The sequence below is a fragment of the Myzus persicae genome, unplaced genomic scaffold (genome assembly GCF_001856785.1).
Source record: "Myzus persicae strain clone G006 unplaced genomic scaffold, MPER_G0061.0, whole genome shotgun sequence".
In the NCBI taxonomy this organism is placed as follows: domain Eukaryota; kingdom Metazoa; phylum Arthropoda; class Insecta; order Hemiptera; family Aphididae; genus Myzus; species Myzus persicae.
In genome coordinates, this window is record NW_019103144.1 from 58,082 (window position 1) to 70,263 (window position 12,182).

General features: G+C 27.1%; 1 protein-coding gene across 2 annotated transcripts in view; it reads left to right on the forward strand.

The window, feature by feature from the left end:
• Nucleotides 1-6,889: 6,889 nt before the first annotated feature.
• Nucleotides 6,890-12,182, forward strand: part of LOC111033856 — a 31,011-nt gene continuing 25,718 nt past the window's right edge. Inside the window, exons 1-2 of one of the 2 annotated variants that reach the window (XR_002604476.1) lie at nt 6,890-7,076; nt 7,445-7,559. The gene's annotated coding sequence lies outside the window, so the exon portion shown is untranslated. The remainder of the gene's footprint in view (nt 7,077-7,444; nt 7,560-12,182) is intronic. The other variant, XM_022314792.1, reaches the window with a different exon arrangement.

Genomic DNA, 12,182 nt, shown 5'->3' on the forward strand with positions numbered 1-12,182 from the left:
TTATATTATTATCGTTAAAAGAGTAATACGTCTAAAATCAGAAAAATAATACTTTATATAATATCGTAGTTCATATTATAACATTACGTACCTACATTCAAATGTATTTGTAATGTATATTATATTATTATTTTAAGATTATACTCGGTGAAATGAATGTATTTAATACAGAGATTAATTGTCTTTTTTTTCATATCAAAAGACACTGAAATTTAAAAAAAGCTCCGATTTTCAACTCGTTGTCAAGTTTTTGTATTTTGTACGAAGCAAATGTTCAACTTCCGCTAGGTACACGTTTCTTGACATTTTATAAGAGCATAGCAAATTCAAGGAAACTCGTTTTCGAGTCAATTTTCGCCGTCATATTAAAATCAATTCGAATAAAACAACCGTGAATACTTTATAATAATAAATTGTGGGAAAAATCTCTTAGAGACAGTAATTCAACTTTTATCATTTTTAACATTTTGAAAATAATATATTACAATATTTCTAATAAACAATTAATTTCATATCCAATATTATAATATTCAATCGAGGTGATGCTTATTATTTTTTATAATTCATACAATAATTGATATTAATTAAATTTAAAGTGCCCTATAATGTATTATTTCGTTCATTATTTTTATACTGGGAATAAGATATTGTTAATTATTTCGTTGCCATGATAATATGTGTGATATAAAGCCAAATTTAAGATTAATTTTATGTTTGAACTAAAAAATGATGTTTATTTGAGTTCTAACCTTGATAAAAATGTAGAGGCTTTTTATGTTTTGACCTTTGATAAAACAATCCATATTATTTTTACCAGAATGAAATACAATTATAAATAAATCTACACAGTTTAATCAGTCACTGCTAATTAAATAAAATTGATATTCAAAGTCCATTGTTTTTTGATTATTTGCCTATTTAATTTTATCTCCTAAGCTATAATGTAAATACTTGCACAACATGAGATTCTGTACACAAATGAAGTATTTTAATGTATTCAACACGAATTATTTTAGGTTTTATTTTTTGAATTTGTAAATTCCTCCTGGGAAAATATCCAAGTAAAACAAGATACACTTAAATTCCTCCTGAAAAAACACACAGGTACAAAAATGGGTTTGTAAATTCCGCCCGAAAAAATAAATATTTTTAAACTAAGGATTTCGTGACTGTACCGTGCGTTTCATTTATTACAATCGTGGTATAGTATGTTCAAACAATAGGATTACGTGTAGAATAATAAACCGAAGCTTCGAATATTAGAAATTGGATAATTAAATGTTTCAGATAAGTTTTTTTAATGCTCAAGATGGTTTTGGGTTACTTTGAATAATTTTTAATTAGTTCTAAGGTAAATGACATTAGATTAACACAATTTTCAAATTATTTATTAAATAATTATATTAGTAATGACGCGCCTTTTATTCCAAATATATAGGCTGCTACAGCAGATTTGAACAGGATGACTAATGCTTGTGAGTCATTTAATTCCCATTTAAATAAAAATATAATTCTAATCATCCTTATATTTTTATATTTTTAGAGAAACCTAAACAAATTCAATTAGACAATTACATAAAAATAATAGTATCAATGAACCACATAAATATAGAAATTCAAAATAAAAATTTAAATGCAAAACATAGTTAGAAAATATAAAAATAATGAAATATCTATGGATGATTATGTGGAAAACGTGGCTCATTATTTTAAGGTTTTTGACAAATAAAAAAAAAAAAATAATAATATTTATACTTTACGTATATTATAGTACAAAGTCTCTGCGTTCTGCAATGTACCTTTTTACCAGATAGTACAAAGTGTTCACGTTTTGCACTTTCGATCGTTGACCGTACAACGTTACCTAGAACCCTGTTCGTCTGGTATAAAATCCGACAATTCATTTCTCCAAACCTCAAGTTAGGTATAAGTATCCGTATTTATATAATAGAAAAATACTGTTAAAATGTAGATTCTAGAGTTCTAACGTTAAAGCTATAAGAATAACTTAATATTCTGTAATATTGTGATATTGTTTGAAATAATCTTAGTATCTGTTACTGTAGTCTATTATAATATTATTAATTTTTAATGTTCGAATATTAAACTACCTACCTCTGAAATTGCTCAATCTTATAAAATTGGGTTATAAAGGTTATGAAGCTACTGATGAAAATATAAATATTCTACATAGTAAGTACCTACCTAACGATACTATAATGTTATTATTACGAGAAGATATATTTATATATCCTATATTTCATATTTGTATTGGAAATATTATAGAGGCCTACAAAGATGCTAAGAATTTAGTTAAAGAAATCTGTTTCCAGTAGGTAACATAAAATAAGTTTGAAAAAAAATAAAACTTTACATTATACATTAAAGTAGGTATAACACTACTATTTTTTATACTCAATGAAATTTTCATATGTGTAAAATTATTGAAGATAATATTTTTGATAATTTATTGGTTTGACTAAATAGTGTATCAAAATAATTTATAAATCATTTAAATTAACAAACGATTTGACGACTATATTGAAAGTATAGTACAAATCAAATAATAATAAGATAATAATAATAATAATTTTTTATAATATATTTTTCAATTTTTCCATTGGTTTTTTCTTTATTTTTAGGGCTAATACTCCCCCTTGTGAACTTAGCAGCGCAATGATAACAGACAACTTTTAAAAGGGTCTAACAAATTGTTAGTGAGTTTTTATAGATTGTTAGACAAATTTCAAATGTTGTTAGACTTTATATTCGGAGTTAAATATTTTTAACTTTTGCACTGCTATCTCTAGCAGCGCAAACATTTCTTAGAACTTTTTTTATCTCGATCAAACAACGAATCTTTTTTTAAGTACGAAAATAATGTCTAACAAACTTTGAAAGTAGCCTAACAATGTCTAACAAACTAAGATGCACTGTTCGAGTGAAGTAGAAAGTTTGAACAAACTCTTGCACTGCTGCCTTGAAGAGAGCAGTGCAAAAACAGAAAGTGGTTTAACTACTAAAATAAAGTCTAACAACTTTGAAAATTGTCTAACAATCTCCAACAAGTCACTAACAAATTTCTTCGACCGTTTTAAAAGTTGTCTGTTGTCATAGCTCTGCTAAGTTCACAAGAGTCTTATACTCTCATAGTCTTTAGAGACTTTTATTGAGTATAATATAATATGCAAACCACAAACATTTAATACTACGTTCATGTTACAAGACAGCGTATACAAACTACAAACGTTATCGATTATGAAGCCACCGATAAAATACGTATAGCTGTCATAACGCGTAATATTTATGATTATACGATAAACTTATGTATCGTATCGTACAGTACCGTATCGATAAGTAAATATAGTATGTATAGAAATTAAATGAAATAAATTGCTGCAGTTTGTATAGTGTATCTTATCAGTTTTGCCACAGTTTACATACAGCAGATGAAATTACAAAGAATATTAAAAAAAAAATAATGCACTTTGAACATATGAGTTTTATTTAATTAGCTGTAACTGATAAAGTATGTAGAATGTAAATATATTTAAATAATTGTATTTCATTCCGTCAAAAATGATATTAACTGTTGTATCAAATAGCAAAACATATAAAACCTTTATATTTTTACCAAGTCATAATTCGAATAGATCGACATAATTTTTTTAGTTCAAACGTATAATTAATCTTAAACTTTTCGTTATATCACATATATTATCATGACGACGAAATAATAAATTACCAATTTATTGTCACTCAAGGTTATAATAACTACAGCTATAAATTATAGCCTATAATATGATATATAGTATAATTATATTGTACTTTCAGTTTTAATTCATTTTTAATTCTTTTTCAACTTCATTTTTATTTACATTTCAAAATTCTTAACGTACAAAATTGAAGAATATAATTTGGAACAGTTAAGAAGTTTAATTAAAAAAATGTGGTAAAGTCGTTTTTAGCAATTCATGACGAATTTAAATAGGTTTTCAGAAGTCTTATCCGATGACTGGGAGGGACGGTACAATGGGCAAAAGTTTGGTCTATCTTGGTCGAAAACAGAGACGGGATCGAAAATCCATAAGAGGACGCTACACCCGCATGTGTTGTCTCCGTCTTACAAACGTAAAACATATCAAAAAGTGTTTTTAGTGAAATAGAACCACTCAAACTGTAGTCCAAGATTATTCAAGTTTGAAATAATTAATTTATAAGCAATAAGAACTATTCTTGTACTTGTCATATCGAACAAATAAAAACGATGTTGCACAATAAAATATGTTCTCTTGTTTATAGTGTAAAAATTTGGTTGCTCAGCTTGGACTACAGCTTGAGTGGTTCTATTTCGCGCAAAACAGTTTTTGATATGTTGTACGTTTGTAAGACGGAGACAACACATGCGGCTGTAGGGTCCACTTAAGAAGTGATGTTATAATAGATAAAATCGTTATTACTATATTCTTTATCTAGGTAATAATATTAAAATGCGTTAATTTAAATCTTTGTATCAATAGGCACTAGATATTGCTGCAAGAGTGGACCCGATGTACTTATTATATTATTATGCACTTGTAATATAAAAGTATAAGTAGGTGCTGGAAGCAGCTACGACAAACGTAAAATTCAATGTCATTTAATTAAGTGGAAAACAATGACATTATTATTGACCTACAATAGAACCTACTAAGAATTCTTATCATCACTAATGAGTAACGAAAGGTCGTGGATTACTATTTTATAGGCAAATGTAACTGAGTCTTACCTTTTTTGCTGTAAGCTCTAAGGAAATTGGGTCCACAATAATTTTTGTACATTTTGAAAGTGGTGCATTGAGATCCAGGAAAAAGAGGTAATAGGTAAGTTTGGTCTAAAATACACTTACCTTGGTGGCTATACTATTTATACCACGATTATAACATTTCACTGCTAATAAAGATTATAAAACACGTCTTATATTTTAATTTAATTGAAGTATAAAATATTTAATTTATCTTTTAATTTGTACAAAATATATCATAAGATTTTAAATATTTATGAATGTTTACCATGAGATTTATATAAATTAATTTACATAAATATAAATAAAAAATTATGTAATTATGTTAAAAGTCTAATTGAACATTATAAAACATTTTAATCGATATTGTGCAATAACATAAAAATCATAACATTTTAAAACAAAATACGTATTATAATATATTTTTAATTTTGACATAACATATTAAATAGCTTTATGATATATTATTTTACCTGCATAGTATAATATTTCATATTTTATTTATTCCTGTTATTATAGTTATACGTAATTCTGGAATTTATTTGATAAGAAATCATTTTTTGATCACTTTTTGTGTAATTGGAGACTGATGAGGGACTTACTAAATTATATTGGTACACATAGCCACAAGGTTAATAATTAAATAATTAACTCATAATTCATTATATTTAGAATCCACCCATGTACCATTATAAAACTAATGCATTAATATCTAAAATGGTCATTATAAAGATTTAATTTGCCTGTATACGACGTACTGATGTGCCTAATGAAACCAACTATCATTATATTATTATAATTATAATTTGGCTTGGTGAGGCTCAGTCGTAGGCTCGATCTGCGGAAATGCTCCGAGTGTATGCACCGCCCGGCGTTGATAGCTCTCGAATGGGTGACCAGTGACCGCCCTTGATTTTTGGCAACAAAATCCTTGCCATATATTATGTCACATACAATACGTGCTCTAAAACCAACTGTTTCCCCTACAAACAGCTAATGGCCATAGATGCCAGGCTTAAGTTCAATAAAAAGAAAAAATATTTAATAATTATTATGTGTCGACCTAAAACATTTATTATGATGTTTGTATTCAACATTTCAACATAGCCAATCATATTTCGTTAGCCTTAGTTTTAATACTATAGTGAACTAAGCTATTTACAAACTCGAAGTTAAGAGCATTTTACTTATAGCTGTGTGCATTTTTTAAGATATAATTTCAATTTTTTTCAAGTATTATGAGTATATGTCAAATATAACGATTAAAAAAAAAAAAATATTTATCGTAGAATAATTGAAATATCGTAAAATATGTAACGCATAGACGCAGTTAAAGTTATTAACTTCAAGTTTTGTAATAGGTCAATTCACTGTAACAGTAAAGCCAATGATAAAAATTTGATTATCCTGTATAAACTCAATTTTTTTACATTTTACGTTAGGGAGCTAGTTTGATACTACAATCAATAATGTCGTGACATCCTCTTAATATTTAGGGACAATATTGGGTATACAGAGTGGCTTCACAACTCGCTGTGTCGTATTGTTTCGTGTGACATCGTGTAAAATACATTTTTCTGATTGGCTTAACAAAACGCAGTTGTAAAAATATGTTTGAATGTACCGACACGATGTCACGATACCATGACTACCTGAAGTTAAATTTATTAAATATATTAAATATATTTTTTAATATTAAACTTCTACTTGTGTGGTAAGCCATGTGGATAGCCGTTTTCTAATAAGCACAGTATATTATATTAAATCGTACTGATGAGACCTGAACCCGCGAACAAAACTGATAACTGTGACGATATTTTGGTACACGGCTATACACGTCACAATTAGTTATGAATCCACTCACAGTCACAAAATAATAATTATAGTGTGCGTTAATGCAGCTACAATAATCAGATCAATAATAAATTATTTTAAGCGTTGGAAAAAAAACGTGACGTAGCAGGGCAAATAGTACTATGACCCCGCTACCTGCACCATGCCTACCACAGCGCACACCAACTGAGCCTACCACCACCAGGAACCAGTTCTTCTTAAAACACGTCCTGTTGCCAGCGCACACAATTATTTGTTGTGCCTACCCACCAACGGGAGCAGTATAGGTATGTCGTGTTAGTCTGCCTACCACAGTCCACAACGGTCCATAGTCGACACTGCTGCAGGCAAACTGGATTAGGTTTGGCGCGTCAGTCCTTTCATCTTAAACGCTAGCTGTCCGTTGTCAGTGTGAGTTTCGTGACATTTGGAGTCATCCCGTCTCGCCGATATAATCAAGGTAATAATTATTATAGTTATATTATGGTATTTTTATTATTTTTTACTTCAGCTGAGGTCCTTGTTAATGTCAGGACATGGCCCCACCTTTTTTTTAAAAAATGTGACCTGCATGATTTATATAAACGTATTTTTAGGCAACTTCTATATTAAAAATTTAAGATATTGAGTCCAACCACATTTTAAAGACTTTGATGCTAATGTATTAGTTTATCTTTAATATATAATCGACCGTGATAATTATGGTTTTATAATTATTGGTATTCGTATTAATACACTCATAATTTGTTTGTTTTCGTCACTTCGGGAAAACTTAAGCTAAAATTAAAATTATTTTCTATAGTTAATAATTTACATTTTCAATTTTAGCCACTGATTTTTCAATTCCATCATAGCCGATCCTACATCGTTGGTATTAAGACGTCTGGCGGCCTTCAATAAATTTTCAACATCCAGAATAATATCGCAGCCCGTCTACATCACGGTAATTATTTAAATAATATAGTATTTTGATTATTTATTAGTTATATTATCCACCTCGATTATACACAATATTTTATAATTATTAACACGAATATTTTGTAGTTAAAAACTTTTCTATTTTAGTGAGTAAGACTTAAAAATTCAACACAAGGTATCTTATATTTTCTACGGGAACCTAAAAATGAAACTAATGTAGGTAATATCTTGATACTAGGTACATTTTTTAAAAAGACATTTCAACTTTAAATGTTGATAAACTTAGTATTGAAATGAACAATAACAATTTTAGGTATACATCTGTAATTAAAAAATGTTATTCGTAGAGACTTGAATTATTATTATTTACTACCCACAATGACATTTTCAAAGTATTCAGATTCATTTTAGGATATTTATACGATGAACCCATTTTAAAATTTTGCATACTACACGTCAGTATTGACTTATATCTACATAGTATTATAATATAACTATATAGCCACATTATATGAACTAGTATTATGAAAATAATTATTACTATATTATAATATTTGTGATGTTTTGTTGTTATCAAAAATAAGTTCAATCTACAGCATAACTACTATATAAAAATAAACTTTAACAAAATATTCTTAAGCATATACTCTGACAAGCCGTCTCCGCTCAGAACCGTTTTCCTTTTGAGTATGAGTAATGATTTATCATTGAACTTAAATTTAACATCTATATCAGTGACTTATATTTTAATGATCATTGACAAGCTACATTCGAGGTATTGTAAAAGGAAAACGTCTTCACCGAATCGCTCCAAAATTGCATTTATATAATATAAATTTATAATAGGAACATACTTATGTCATACCAAATCTATGTATTGATTTAATATGTATATTGTTGTGTCAGAATTGTTTATTAATTAAAAATCAACTTCTTGCAATAATGGGTGAATTTTTTTTTTGTAGATGCGTAATTCTAAAAAATTATTTGATCGTAAAATTCCATTTAAAGATGACCTGTATCGACCATCCAATAAACGGATAATACAAAATGTAAGGTTTATTGTCTTTGAGGATGATGACGTTGATGATGAGAACGCCAATGACGAAAACTTCGAGGATGATTCTATTTCAGATTCTGATTCTGATTCTGATTCTGATTCTGATTCTGATTCTGATTCTGATTCTGATTCTGATTCTGATTCTGATGAATGATTCATCAGGTATATTATATGTTCATTTCCAAATCCATGCTTGCAAAAAGCTGAGTTAAGTTACAATTTGTTTGCTACACGTTTTTAGTGTACAAAATCGTATTACTTTAAGAGTATTTACAATAAAGTAATAATAATAGTTCTTCATTTATGGAGAAAAAAATATCAAATAGATGTACCTTGTACCTACAGTTATACGAGGAGTTCAAATAAATTATTCTGAATTATACAGAAAGTTTTTAATTGTTTTGTTAATTGTAACTTTATATTTTACCCATTTAAGATTTAACGGAGGGTCATTTTCGCACATTTATGTTTAAGACCCTGCAGTATTCAGTTCATTGAATGCGGATAAATCGCGTAACTATGTGATCTCCTGATCTGCTATAAACTATAATTATTATAAATCGATCAAGTATTCAAGTGTACACTACTTTCATTTTAGTGACTCCGGTTATGATCACACGATGAACGTAGTCGAATGTTCGACCAAACACGTGTTTCCTCCGTTTGCTTTCGTAGATCGTAGTATTATTAATAACTAGTAGTAGACATTGATGAATTAATTGTTAACAATATTTTGAATTTTTCTATCAATATTTTATCAAATTCATATAATAATAGGTGTAATTTTGTTTGTAGATGGGTGGTCCTGGTAACAATTTTGATTACAAATCGCTTGCGAATGACCAAAACACTTGCATTTCAATTGAAACACCACGGCATTTTGATAATAGACTAGCTCTGGTTGCCAATTTGGTAGCCATGATGTTCAATGACGCGGAGAATGATTATATTAATGATATTATTATGTATGATTCAGATGATGAATTTCAATAATTCATCTGTCATCTCGTTCATTATTGCAACAGATATACTCTCTTTTAAACGTGTGCATTTCTTTAAATTGCTTCTTTATTTCTTTAACGCTAAACTAAATTGTATTTACAAAAAAAAATATGTATACAGTACAAACAAAATATATTAAATATCATTCTAGTACAAATTGATTTGTTTCATAGACTTGTCACTTTATTAAGTAGTCTTAATCAGGCATATGACCCTTTTCCGACAAAATTTTAATGTTCCGTATCCACACTTCCATTATGCTAAGTTATAAGTTTGTATTCGTTTTGTATTGGTTAATAATTTTTCAGAATATCTGTCGCGTAGTCCCGTACATATTATGTATTTATGTATTTTTGTAGTGAATAAACAATAAAAAATTAAATATTTACATATTATTTTGTGTAATGAATTTTTTATCATATGCAAATTAATATAATTTAATAATAATATGTTTCTTTGATATCCTTTATCTGGCTGTAAGTACACTACCAGTACTTAAAATGTTGCTATTATGGTATCAAGTAATTATATTAAAAATATATATAAGTCAATAAGTGCAGAGCACATTCATTTGATAATAGATTTTATATCAAATAGTATATATTTTTAATTAGAAAGTTTCAACAAAAACATGTCTACAGTGAAATGAATGAATGCATCAAAGTTAAAATTAAAAATTAAAAATTTGTAGCATTTTCTGAATAAACTGTTCAAAATCAAGCACAGAATTATATAATTTTGTTTTTATTCAAAAAAAATTATATTTTAAAACTTTTTTAACATGTTATACATCGTAAAAACTGAATATTATGTTCAGACCTATATATCTCTGTCATTTGTCGAATTTTCCTTGCAGAAGAGATTACGAAAATATTAAACTTTAGGTCAAACTGATCAAATTATCTATACATAAAAGAAGAAATAATATTGTAAACCATTTTAACTAATGGTTAATGTAGTTATAATGTTTACCAACTCAAATGTATTTGTTGAAATTATATTATATTATATTTTGCAGTATACAAGTATTATGTTGAATAAATTATGACTACATTATAATTAATAACCTAGATTTAATAATATTATGCCATTTTAAGTATCGTATTTTAAATTAAATTTATAGATTCTAGCTTTTTAAGTTCCTGACGTTATTGAAATGTATTTTTTCGTGAACAATCTGTAACATACTTACGTAACCTGACATTATTACAAGGACACAAGGGTGTTGAATTTATAACATAAAAAAGTGGGTAAGTGGATGTCGCTCTGCTGTACATTAGGTGTCTACTGTCTAGATGGTAAATATGCAATGGATGGGATTAAATTTGAATTCAATGATATGATATGATTGTATTCGAAAAACGATTTTGAGTGAAGACGGTATGTTAGTTTAGGATATTTTATACTGTTTTTACTTATTATTAATATGGTACCCGGTTAGTTGAATTATATTATTCTTAAGTTACTAGTGATGCTGCAAAAATATTAAATATACCTATGTAAAATTGGACTGTTTTGGAACCGAATTACAACAAAATGACAAACTTTATTCTTTGTGTTATATGTAATTTTGTCCAAATTTGAACTTAAAATGTCTGTAAAAAAATAACTGCATTCATAGATTTTTTAGATTTTGTAGTTACGGAAAAAACTGCTTAAATGGAACGTTGTTTTAAACTTTCAATCCTTAGCTATAAAAATTGAAAATATTATATATTTTTAATGAGGAATTCATTTTCAATTTCATAAATATAGTCAACATTTGAACTTTAAATGCTTATAAAAAAAAATCGTGAATTTGTATTTTTAATATTTTTAAACTGCTATTGTAACAATATATTATCAAACATTTAAAAAAAAATTGTCATGGTTTTTGACAAAACCAATAAAGTTTAATTGGAATTTTTATAAAAAAAAAAAATGGTAATAATAGAAAAAAATGAAAATTTTAAAAGTCCGTCAAACGCTTAAAACGAGTAAAAAAAATTGACAAATTTATTTAGTATATGAATTGATGAAATAAACATATGGTATAAATTTTAAATGTCTATAATAGTTCATTTTCAAATTATAAAAAAATAAGAAAATCGCTACATGAAATATCGAGCGAATATTTAATGCTTTAAAAATGTCAATTTAAAATGCTCATAAAAATTTAATTTGAGTTTCGGTAGAAATTTTTCTTTTGATAAAGGTACAGAAATTAATAAGAAATCTTGTATACAATTTTAAAATCTTAAATTTAAATAGAAAATGTTATATGTATTTCTAATTCAAAATAATTTTGCTAATTTTCGTGATTTTTACGAATTTTGCCGAAATTCTAAGTTTCAGCGCCCATAAAAACTTATTGTGGATTTACGTTCAACTTTTTTTATTTCTCCTAACACAACTTACGAGGAACCTTGTATTATATTTACAATTTTTTTGACTGAGCGAAAAAAATTATTCGACATCAGTTTGAAAAAGCAAATAATAATCGAAAATTTCATATGTCTATAAATAGTTAAATGCGAGTCAAAATAATTCTAAAAATGTATAGGAAATGTAAACACAAGCATATCATCTTTTTTTCAGTTGTAAAAT